This window comes from Diceros bicornis, chromosome 3, assembly GCF_020826845.1.
Source record: "Diceros bicornis minor isolate mBicDic1 chromosome 3, mDicBic1.mat.cur, whole genome shotgun sequence".
In the NCBI taxonomy this organism is placed as follows: Eukaryota; Metazoa; Chordata; class Mammalia; order Perissodactyla; family Rhinocerotidae; genus Diceros; species Diceros bicornis.
In genome coordinates this window covers 102790014-102803085 of record NC_080742.1, presented here as the reverse complement: position 1 = coordinate 102803085, position 13072 = coordinate 102790014, and the positions used below count along the sequence as shown (strand labels likewise).

Genomic DNA, 13072 nt, shown 5'->3' with positions numbered 1-13072 from the left:
GTGGTTCTGCATTGTGACCTCCTTACTATATACTTAATCCACACTGTGTATTTCCTCCAATTTTCCTCAAGTACTGCAGTGCCCCAGGAGGAGACTTGCAAGAGCTCTGGTCTGTTGTTTGTTGTAACACATGGCTCTCCGTTTGATCTATTGTTCCACTTGTGGGGTAGCTTCTGTTTAACTCTGTCAGCCAAGTGTTTGCTATACTTGTATCTGGCTGGAACTTGAGTCACTTTTACAAACGATGCGGGCCGCTGTGCAAAACACCTTCCGTGCATCATCTTGGCTGAATGGTGCAAGGATGCCCTGGGTCTCTGCACTTTAAAGCATTTGCAGCCTCACAAGGCTTTGCAGCAAGCTAAGTCCTGCCCGACCGCTTTGGCCATTACAGGGGCATAGATGAGTGCTGTGGGAATTCCTGGAGGGAGAGCTTTCTCTAGCTGGGGTCAGGGACACTGGATAGGAGCGGGGTCTTTGAGTTGAGCTCGGAAGGGTGGTGTTTCCCGGTGGAGATAGAGAGCACGAGCATTGCTGGGAGTGGTGGGTTAGAGGGAACATGGGGTGCAGATGAGCCACGAGCATTGCTGGGAGTGGTGGGTTAGAGGGAGCATGGGGTGCAGATGAGCTACAAGTAGTTCCAGTGAGGAGGAGACAAGGCCAGAAGAAAAAATCCTCTTCTACCTAAGAATGTGGGAAATTCCAGTTTTAATTCCTCCCTGATTCCTAGAGTTTAATTCCTTCCTGATTCCTAGAGGCTTATGGATGGGGCTTGTTGTCAATAGGTAAAAAGGGCTGGTTTGGGGACTGGCGACTGGCTTAGAATCAGGCTGAGCCACTGTGGAATGTAAGACCAAGTCGTAGAGTCTCTCTAGCCGGTGCCACCTCAGCCATGGATGGGAGGGAGTGGTGCCTGCCTCTTGGGCTTCATGAGTGTGATAGAAATAACCTGTGTAAAGAAAGCTTCTGGCCCAGTGCCTGGCACATGTGGGTTCCTTGTTGCTTTCCTCAGGAATGAGTTTACGCTCGGCACACAGTAGAAATTGCTTCTGATCTGATGTTCTCTGGCTTTTCCCGTCCGATGGGGGCAAGGGGCCTCATGCCTGCTTCCACCAGCTTCCGGGAGTGCTAGTGCTCCCAGACGTGGGCAAAGTGCCCTCTGCCCCATGGCCAGTCTGTGCACTGTCTCTCACCTGAGCCCTATCCTTGGATTTCATAGCTGCTCTTCTGGGGAAACAAAGCAACTATCACCTCTCCGTTCAGCCCGTAGAGAAAGAAAACTGCTACTGTCCACTTGCATGCAGGGAGCCATGCTTTGCTGGCTGCCCTTGAGTCCTGCTCACAAACAGTGTAACCTTCACCTACCCACTATACCTGGGCTTATGGGCACGAAGCAGCATTCCTACCTAGGTCTGCATAAATATCCAGTGAAAAATAAATGGAGTCAATCCATTCACAAGTCCACACAGACTCTTAAGAATATTATCTGTGAGTGATACACTTAATTCTTGGTTACCCACGTTGACATGGAGAGCCCACAAATCATAAGGCAGTATTATCTGAGGTTAAAGTGTACTTACATAAGTGCTTTATAGCATCTCTTATGGAAATTAAGTTCATTTTCTCAACATTGTCTTTGACAGTGAGGATGGCACTGGAGAAGGCTGGACTCTTGAGTAGAGATGGGATCCAATCAAACTCAGTTAAAAATTCCCACAGATATTCCTCTTAGAGAAGTGGGTAAAAAAGTGGGATACTGATTAATAATTATTAAAAATCATTTGAGTGATTTTTTTCTACATAATCCTTTTCTCAAATTTTAACTGATTCCTTTAAGATCAAAGTTTTTAAAAAAATTAAAATGTACTTTGTTTTCCCATTCATTTCCATTTATGCTAAGACAGGCTCCCTCATTCTGTACCTGCAGAGTAAGAAGTGTGCTTACAAAGTGTTGGCAGCTGGAGCCAGCGTTTCCCTGGGTCACTTTGTCACTGTCAGGAGGGGAATTGCAATGAATCTTGGAGAGTTTCAACGTTGGTACAGTTGCTTGTTGGCATTGCTTATTTTAAGCAAAAGGTGCTGCTGGCAGGGCCCAAAGGGCAGAGTTTTATTTATTTATTTTCCATTCTAAAAGTAATATTCTTCATTAAAGAAAAATTGGAAAGTGCAGAAGAGCAATGAGAAGACAAGGGATCCATGGTACTATCACCTGAGACAACCATTGTTACTTTTGATCTCTTTTTTTCCTAGTATTTTTCCTGCACTTGGACATGCATCTATAGGCATATTGTTATTATAATTCTCTTTTGACATTATATAATAAATATTTTCTCATGTTATTTCATGTTCTTCCTAAATATAACCTTTAACAGAGTAAATAGTTTTGGGCCCTAAAATTAATATCAAAATCACAATCCCTCTTTACTGCCTGGAAAAATCCATTCATTCATTCACTCACTCACCATTTTGTAAAGAGACTTTGTTTATAAGTGTCATTGCCAGAAACTGATGGGTCCTAGGGTTCGATTCCCTCTCCTGAGATGCAGGGATGTGGGGAGGCAATCTGAATAATCACATCTGAATAATCTGAATAATCACAACACTCTCCCACCCCAAAGATGGACCATCTAATTCCACTTAATCGTGGGGGAAGAGGAAGGTCCAGGCTCAGAGATTTAAAGATGGGTAGGAGAGTGGAGAGAGAAAAAAATTCTAGGTAAGAGTTACTAAGTTTTTACAGTCTGGTTTAGATGTCACTTTTTCTCTGACCTTTCCCTGATCTTATTGTGGTGGTTGTTTGTATCCATTTCCCTCCCCCGGGGAAGGGGAGTTTCATATCATCTGTGACCCAGTGCTGGCATATGGGAGGTGCCAGTATGTTTAGTCCATTCAGCTGCACTGCATCATCTTCACTTATGCAGTGTGAGGAGGAGGGCGGCTTTCACATGGACTCAGCTGCTGTGTCTAGACAAACGTTCATTATCAGTAGGGCTGCTTAGGTATGCTGGCCACTCATTGGTATTCGTGTGTGTATACATGGGTGTGCTTTGCTTTAAAAGGTTCATTTTAGAAGAAATGAAATGTATAGAACAAGTTAATTTGGTGACATTTATAAAAATACCACCTTATATCTAACTTCCAAAGAATTGATAAATCCAATGGGAATTAAACAGCTCTGGAGCATAAGCACAGGAAAAAAACCTTCAAATTCTCTATTACAAAGACAGCATTGATACGAAAAGCTGTAAAAGGTAGCCCACACTCAAAAATTGTAGCATAGTACCACTCTTAAATATTCTTATACAAATCCTAAATAAAACATTAACTAGTAGAATCCAGAAGCACATTAAAAGAATACTATGTCAGGATCAATGGAGCTCATTCCAAGAATAAAGACTGATTCAATAGGAAGAAGTTAAAATGGTTTACCATATTAACAGGTTAAAGGGGGAAGTACATATATTTATTTGCATAGTACTGAAAAGATATTTGACAAATTCAACATCTATTCCTGATAAAGATTCTTAATAACATAAGAATAGATGGAAAATTCCTTAACATGATAAGTTTTATAGGTAGATAGACAGATTGGTTGATAGAGCGAGTGTCAAAACCCAGCATAACTATGTGGATTTCAGCATCCCTGCGTGACACATAACTAGCAGCACTATTATTTAGCATAGTTTGGCTAGTACCAACCCAGGGGTTCTCAACCTTGCTCCTCATTAGAATTACCTGAGAACTTTTGAGAGCCTCCATTGTCTCCATTCTGCCCCAGATTAGTGGAATCAGAATCTTGGGTTGTGACCACTGTCTCAAATCAAATAAGATGTGAAAAATACAAGAGGTATTAAACTGAAAAGCAAGAGACAGTAAGATTATTATTTCCAGATGATTGATTATATACTTGGAAAACCTAAATGAACCTATTGAGGAACTACTGATAACTTTCAGTGGAGTGGATGGTTACACAATTAATGTAGAAATGAAGAGCTCTCCTATTTACCAACAACCAACAGAAAACATCAATGAATAAAAGTTAAACTATTTGAAAGTAATCTGAAGAATATGCAGGTCATGTATGAAAACTCCCTCAAATTCTGCTGAGGGACTTCTGCTTCTGAGTATGATGACTGGCTTGCAGCAGACCAAGTTTACCCTAAAACTAATAGAAAAGCTGAATAAAGTACAGAAAACTCCTGGTGGACGACACTACCAGAGAGAGCTACAAAGACAGCCAGGATTTGAAGTGCGAAGATCGCAGGAAGCGGAACCAATTCAGGCCACCCAGCATCATTGCATTTGCCAATCAGTAATCAGTGCTGGCAGAGGGAGGGCGAGAGAGAAAGCAGATAAACGATGCTGCTGAGGATTTAAGAGTTGCCATTTAGGGCCTGCCAAGGTGCGAAGACCCTGGTAGACACCTTAGGCTTTTAGTTGGTACCCCTGAAAAGTCACAACTACAACACGAGAAAGGATGGATGGGAAATAACCCAGTCTCAACTCAGCCTGGCCCGTGGCAGGTATAGGTGATCTGCCCTGCATTGCTGGCTGCTGGAAGTTGAATAAAAACTATGTATGGGGTAGGATATCAGCTAGAGCCTATCCCATTTTTCACATACAATATCAGCATTTGGTCAAAATTGCCAGGTATGTTAAGTGACAGGACCAGGAGAAAACAGGCAGACAGTAGACAGATGCAGAGATGATGCAGGGGTTGAAGTCGTTAGACTTTGACACTGAAATATTGATGATTAATATATTCAAAACAATATTTGATAAGTGGAGAATTTCAGAGAAGTACAATCTATAGAAAAGACCATGTGGAAATTCCAGTACTGAAAAATGCATGAACTCAATTTAGGAATTCAATTGATGGGTTTAACAGCAGATCAGACATAGTGGAAGTGGGGATTAGTGACTGTGAAGGAGGTCAGAAGACCATATCCAGAGAGAAAAAAGGAGGGAAAAAAAATATATATAGAGAGAGACATATGGGCATTGGAAGGAGGTAGCATACTGTGACTTGAAGTCCACAAGGGGGAGGAGACAGAGAATGGGCAGGAGCGTTATTTAAGAGATAAAGTCTAATAGTTTTCCAAACTGTATGAAAGACATCAGGCAAAAATTCCACAAGTGCCATGAGTCCCAAGAACACACACACACACACACACACACACACACACACCTGGGAACAGTATAGTGAAATTGTTGAAAATAACAAATTGAAAAAAGCCTAAAATGGGTCAGAGAAAAGACATATGACCTCAGAGGTTGAAAGAAGACTGCATGGAAGATTACATTAACACCCCACTTCTTCCTGTCTCCCTGTACCTGTGCCCTTTGCAGATCCAATTTGCAATATGGATGGATCTCCTTCCCCACTGCCTTGTTCTGGGCTCAGCTGCTGACTTAACTTGACCAGTTGGATGAGGGTGGAATAACAGAGTTGCTGGTCCCAACACTAGGCACATCTCCTGCTTCTCTGACATTGTCATGAAGACATAACTGAGGCAGCCCACTGGCCCCACAGGAGGAGGAGAGTCACAGGGAGCAGAGCCACCCCTAGTTGATCCCCTGCTGCTCACAGACTTGTGGGAAATCATACATGATTGTTGTTTTAAGCCCATGGGTTTTGAGAGTGGTTCCTTATGCAATTGACAGCTGACTTCAACAGAGTTGGGGCAGCTAGAAGATAATGGATGATATCCTTAAAGACCTGAAAGAAAATAACCACCAACCTAAAATTCTATACCCAGAGAAAGTATCTTTTTAAAAGGAAAGGGAAATAAAGACATTTTCAGGCTGTCAAAAAAATTGAGAGAATTTATTGCTAGCTGCCCTGAATAAGCACATACTGAAAGGAGTTCTTCAGGTGGAAAGTCTGTGACCCTAGATGAAACAGAGTGGAGAAGGGCAGTGGAAAAGGAAAATACGTGGGCAAGTCTAGAATCTCCACTGAGAGACACAAAGGAAGCTGACTGATTGGAAAGACCGTGTTTCTGGGTAGGAAGGTTTAATATTGTAAAGATATCAGTTCTCTCTGATTAACCTTTATGTTTAAGTGGTCACAACAGAACATTAACAGAATTTCTTTTGAAATTAAGCAAATTAGTTTTAAAGTCCATGCTGATAAATAAATATGAGGCTAAACAGGAAAGTTATGAAACAGGGAAGTGGTGTGCGGGGCATTGGCTGACCATGCCATGCTGCTGTACTTTATGATGATGGAATATTTAAACCTGAGTGGTTGTGATCATGAATAGATAGATCGAAGGAAAAGAATAGAAAGTCTAGAAATAGACCCACATGCATATGGGTATTTAGTATATGACAATAATAACATTTTAAATCAGTGGGGAAAAGATGTATTATTCAATAATGTTTGGGGACAACCGGCCAGACATTTGGAAAATATATAGCTGGATCCCTCCCATACTCCTTACCCCAAAATAAAATCCAGATGGCTCAAAGACTTAAAAGTATAATGGGGTTTTATAAGTACTAGAAGAAAACTTGGGGGAATTTTTAATAATTTTGAGAGGGAATTAATTTTTTTAAGCAGGGAGGACAGAAAACCCAATATCTAAGAAAATTTAAAATGCATATACTTTTAACTCACCAGGTCCACTCCTATGAAATTACATGATGAGTATGCTTAAGTGTATGTGTAAAGAATAAAATGTGAAATGATTCTTTGAAACATTGGAATAGAAACAAACCAAGAACATCTTAAATATTCTTCCAATTATGGTTCATTTTCAAGATGACACTGTATGTGTGCTGATATAGAAAGATCTCAAGACATTTTGAATGAAAAAATGAAGATGCAGAACAGCTGGGATCCTTATTAGAAAAAAATGAAATTGGACCTAATTTCTTTCAGAAAGATAACCTGCTTTATATTTGTGTGAAAGGCAAAACTATAAAGATTTTTAAATGAGAATGTAACATTTTCATGACCTCAGAGTAGACAAAGGTTTTGAGACAGGACATAAAAAGCACTAACCACAAAAGAAAAGATTGATAATTTCAATTGCATTAAAATACAAAACATCTGAATAAAAAAGACACTAAAAAAAGAGTTAAAAGACAAGTGACTGAATGGGAATATCTTTAACACATATAACCAACAAAGGTCTCATAGTCAAAATATGTAAAGAATCCCACCAAATCATCAAGAAAAGGACAGATAACCAAGAAAAAATTGGCAAAACTTTGAACAGGAACTTGGAAGGAGGAAATCCAAACAACTGAGAGATATATAAGATGACGTTCAACCTAGTTATTAACTCAGAAAAGTGAAACTGAAATCACACCTACTTGACTGGCAAAAACTCAAAGTTTGCCAGTTTTAGGTGTTGCTGAGAATGTGGACTGCAAGAACTCTTGTGCCCGGTGGTGGCATAAACACTATCCGAGTTCCAACAAGTACCTGGAAAGCAGCATGCGTTGTCCTGGAATGTGGAAGATACGCGTATCCTGTCCCCAACAGAGGTGTGTGCACACGTGCCTTAGGGGACACACATGAGAAGGTTCATAGGGGCACTGTTCATAACCTCACCAATCTGGAAATTACCCAAATGCACTTCAGTGGTAGAAGAGTTGAAAGAAATTACTTTATATTCGTACAATGGGGATATTCCACAGCAATGAAATCAAACAAACCATGAGGACTTGGATCAGTGTCACAGACCTAAAGTTGAGTGAAAGAAGGAAGGCACAAAGATTCCGTGCCACATGAATCCAGTTCTGACTGGAAAGACTAGAGAAAGGAGTGGTTACTTGAGCAGGTGTGGTTGGCATGGCTGCTGTCAGGATTATATTTCTTGACTAGGGTGGTGATTATATGAATATTCACTTAATAATTATTATATATTTTTGTGCACATTTCTCTATGTTCATTACATTTCACAAGAAGACTAAAGAAAAAGCAAGAATGAATCCCAGTTGTGTTTAACCAATGTGTGTGTGTCCTTGTGTGTGGGAAGGCATTCTCTGAAGGATGCCAAGAAACAGCTGGCATCTGCAGGTTGGGGGACTAGAATAGGAAGAAAATTTATATTTCATTGTATATTCTTTTTTTACTATTTTTTAAATGAAAAAAGGAAAAAGAACTCACCTTAGACTTCTACAGTGCATATGAAAACTATACAATTTCAAACATTTAAATGATATGCAGCTTTTCCAAGACTATCTAATTAGTACAGTGGCATGTTTTACCTTTGTGTGCGAAGGGAGGTTGGAGGGGGGCGTTCCTCGAGGGCGAGGCTGAGGTCTGCACAGTGGGACTGATCCAGGGGATTCTTCTGCATTCTGCTCTAGGAGAACTGCTGCCAAGGTTGAACATATAGAAAAAAACCTACTTAAACCATTTCTGGAAGCCAAATGAATTTTGTTCTTGGCGTTACTCTTGGCAAGTGTCCTGAAGGCCGTACTTTGCAGGTGGGATAAAACTGACGTGCCCACAGGTGGCTGTAAGAGTCCCATCTGGACCGCAGGCCCCTGCTGCTTTGGAGAGAGGCAGCATCTCCCTGCAGACCCTTTTCTTCTCTAGCATGAACCAGGGCAGTTGGGAGAAGGGTCGGCATCCAGCCTGGGGCACTTTGAGAATAAGGGAAGGTGCTGCTGTAATGATGCTGGGAGACAGGTGTACTCTGGGACATTCCTGGGTTCAGTGTGCTCCCTTACGTAGGAGCAGTTTCACCTCCCACTTTGCTGGTGGCTGCCCAGCCACGCTGTGACCTCAGTCACCTGTGACATGACCCGTGGGGCTTCGCTCAGTGTTTGGGCCTCATGCAGTCCAAGAAGCTCTCTGCAATCCAAATGTGACTGCAGGCTGTTGGGACTGTTTCTGCTGAGTCTTACTTTTAGAAAGGGATCCAGTGGGCACGCTAGAGGGGAGTGGGCGGCTTGCCCAGGCCACCGATGCCCAGGAAAAAGAATTGCCCAAAGGCAGCTCTTCCGGACCAGGTGCTCTGCCTTCCTCCTCTTTCCTCCAGAGGCCTCCTGGCCTCTGGAAGCAGCACAGGTGTGCAATTGCATAATTAAATTTAATAAGCTGCACGATGTGATTGACCACATGGGCATGGAGTGAGCCCACAGCTCTTAAACATTTAGTGGAAAAAAATCTCGTTAATTCCCCATTGATTCATTTTATCCTTTGCCAAGAAATTGTTTGTTTATCGATTTGCTACAAACCACCCTGCTGGATTTATGGGCAACTCAGGCAAGAGGAAGTGACTTTGGATGAAGCCCTGGATGCCCTTGGTTGAGAGTTCGCTCTTGGCACTGTTGCTCTAGACGTGGCGAAGGGGACAGCATGTTCTGTAGCATCGCTGAATTTCATCTCCGGGCTGGCAAGGACCCACTTGACCTGGCATCCATCTAGTGGGAAACAGTAGTTTGTTACATGCTTGTTGACTAGGATTAAACAGAACAAAAGGTACGTTACTAAAAAAGAGATACTACGTCCCTGAAAGGGCTCTGTCTTGCTTTAGTACTTACCTCTCTGGGCCAAAGCCTTTGACATTTTATATTTTTAGAAATTTCTTTTAACTAACTAATGTGATCAGTTTGTTTTGGGGCCATCTCCTCTTCTTGTCTCCTATGAGGTGGGAACAATGGAAGTAGATGAAATCTGTTTCAATTTTTCTAAAAATGGAAATGTATTATTTTATTTTTTGAAAAAAAGGAAACGTAGATATATTTCCTTCCATGCCTTTTTTCATATGCACGTTTCCCGTAATTATAATTAAAGCATATATACAATAAAGAAAGGAAATGTGCCGAATGGTTGACATTTCGGCGGTACAGAAAGGTATAAGGAATAAAATCAAAATCATTCACTTATTTTCCTAAAACCCCCAAATAATCATTGTGAAGGACATTTGGGTGAATATCCTTCCAGATGTTTTTCTGGGTGCTTACATACACACTTAACAAAAATGGAATCCTATAGTTCTGCAAATTTTTCTTGTCACTTACCAAAATATAGACTCTCTTACCCTGGTCTGCTGAGTAGTGTTCCACTGGTGAGTACTGACAAGCAGTGCCCATTGTGTGGACATATCATTATTTCTTGAGCCAATCCTCCAGTGATGAAAACTTAGGTTTCAGAATTCTGTTTCAGACCCTTTAATCATCATATGAAGAAGTTCTTATTTCATGTTTGGGGAAACCATTACTCTCAGTTTTTAACCATGTCAAGTGGCCAGAGAATGGTCTTGTGACCATCATCAGCATCAGCATCATCGTCATCAACGCTGTGTAAGTCTAGCTGGTGCTGTGCTAGAACTCTGAATGTACCTATATAAAGTCTGTGGCACTTCACAGGCACCATGGCCTCCAATTTGGGGCCTGTATGGAGAGCATCTAGCTCTTGGAGCAGGACTTGGAGGTGTTTGGCATCTGAATATCAAGCCCTTGGAGCACAGCACAGGTTTGAGGTGGTGTCTTTGCCTACGAGAAGGCAATTTTCTAGTACGGTTCTCCAACTTTGTGGGCTGTGGCCATCAAAGTTATCCTGGTGGGTTTAACGCATCATGCTCTGTTCTTGCAGCTGAGTTTAAGGGGAGTGTCCGCTTAGAGGTGATGACACGTTAGAATGAGAGGCCAGGAGGTTGACAGGACCCAGTAGGACTTACGTGAGCACATAACAATGAAGCAATTTCCTAAGTGACTTAACACATTATGTTCAAGAAATGCAGGTGATGCCACAGCATGACATTACAGAACCTGAAACCACCTTACCCATGGGTTTTTCCTTGATGAGTCTGGTCAATCCCAGTTACTCCCAGGACTCAATATTTCCACTTTGCAAAATGAGTTCTATCTCTAAAATGAGGTCACAAAAAGATCTAGCCTCTTTATGAGCACTGTGAGATGTATCACTTCAAGTAAGCCCAGAGGGCTCTGCAGACTGGATAGTCCTGTTTTTGGTCTTTCAGAGACATGTATTGCAATTAATACAAAATTATTTCTGTATCCTGTACTTTATATATCTATTTAACATGTACTTAATATACAATCTCTATATTAATACACACTAAGAATTCATATTTGCAAGAATGAGAGATGTTCTAGAATAGGGGTTGGCAGACTTTTTCTGTAAATGGTCAGATGATAAATACTTGGCTCTGAAGGTCACTGTCTCCTCTTTCTCCTTTCCTCCTTCTCTTTTTCTTCTTCGCTTTAAAAATGTAAAACTCATTCTTAGCTCAAAGGCCCTATAAGAAGAGGCCAAGGGCAGGGTTGGGTGCGAGGGCTGAAGCTCGCTGACCTGTGATCAGAGTCTTCCACAAAACTTTTGGCATGGAGTTCTGCTGAGCCCTATGTTACTCAGCAGGACATCCAGCTTAACCAGGGATTTAAGGTGTGTTTTCTTACAGCATGTATTTGTATTTGGCAATTTCCAAGAAAATTTAAAAATCAGAGTTGAACTTCAGAGTTCTTGTCTTGATGACCTGGTTTGCAGCAGATCAGGTTTCCTGCAGAGAACAACTAGAAAAGCTGGATAAAATACATAGGAATCTGTTTGAAGGTATTGGGCAGCTGCTAAAGCAACTGGGACTTCAGAGACTGAGATCCAACAGAGAAGGGGCCAGCGGAGAGCTGACACCTGTGGGCTGTTTTTTCCCTCGGGACATCTGCACTTCTTGGCAAAAGAGGCTGGGAAATGAGGAGGCAAAAGTTGTGGGGAAAAGGCATGAAAGAGAGAGAGAAACCAGCAGAGAGCATTTGGCGATCTCACACAAGTGTGAACTTCTCTAGATCCCAAAGAGAAATAGGTACAGAGAACAAAGTCCAACTCCTGTGGCTTTCTCCCTGAGGCATTTGCCTAATTCTTGAGTCATATGGCTGAAGGCTAATCAGAAAGGTACAGAAAAGCAGAGCAGAATTTTCAGCAGTCTCATGATGCTGAAGAGACAAAACTGGAATTCAAGAACTTCTAAAAAGGAGGGGTCATAGCACGCACCCCAGGTCTCAGCTGAGATCCCTGATGAGTTACACCCTAAGCATGTGGGTAAACCTGAGGTAAAGTGACCCTTATGAAATGACAGCCCTGTCTTGTTGGCTCAGAGCTTGATTGGATTGCATGATCTGCCCCCTAATCTGGCTGCCTAACTGAGGAGGAAGTTAGGAAGATAAAATCACCCAGAACCTCTGCAGTTTCGTATGTGATGTCTGGTCTTCAGTTGTCAAGAATGAATGTCCAAGACCAAGACACAAAAATAGATAATAGAAGTATGCCCACAGACAGTTATTATAATTGTCACACTCATATTTTAAAATAACTGTTATGGACATGTCTAAGAAAATAGATGATGAGATAGAAAATTTTACCAGAGAAATAAATTCTATGAATAAAATAATCAAATGGAAATACTAGCACTGAATTTAAGAACTTAATGATGGATATAACAAAAGATTGGACATGGCAGAAGAGAGGATTAGTGAACTGGGAGTAGGTTAGTAGGAAATAACCAGGCAGAATAACAGAGCAAAGCTGATAAAAACTATAGAAAGAGTATATGAGCCATATGGGATATGTTGAAAGGTCTCCTATGCATATCGTGTAACTGGAGTCCCAGAATAGGAGAGAAAATGGTGCAGAAGGAATATTTGAGGAGACAATGTATGAGATTTCTTTTCAAAATTGGAGAAAGACACCAAACCTTGGATTTTAAAAGATCTACTAAATAGCCATTTTGCAGATAAAAAAAGGTTGAATATTGGCAGTTTTATATGGTTCAACATCATAGAATGAATACAAAGAAAACCACACCTATGAACATCACAGTAAAATGAGGAAAAACCACAGTTGAAGAGACAATCTGGAAAAACGTTACGTTCATTGATAAGATGGTTTCAACAGAAACTATGGAAACCAGAAGACAGAGTAATGACATTTCTGATGTGATGAGAGAAAATAACTATCAACCTAGAAATATAATACTCACCGAAATTACTGTTCACACATAAAGGTAGAATAAAAACCTGTCCAGCCAAACAAAACTTAAGAGACTCCATCAAGAGAAGACCCTCACTAAAATACTAGGAGGAGTGTTTCTGA

General features: G+C 41.2%; 1 protein-coding gene across 1 annotated transcript in view; it reads left to right on the top strand.

The window, feature by feature from the left end:
• The window catches only part of PTPRN2 (protein tyrosine phosphatase receptor type N2), a 911136-nt gene that overhangs the window by 106055 nt on the left and 792009 nt on the right, over positions 1-13072 (top strand). The gene's annotated exons all lie outside the window — the stretch shown is intronic.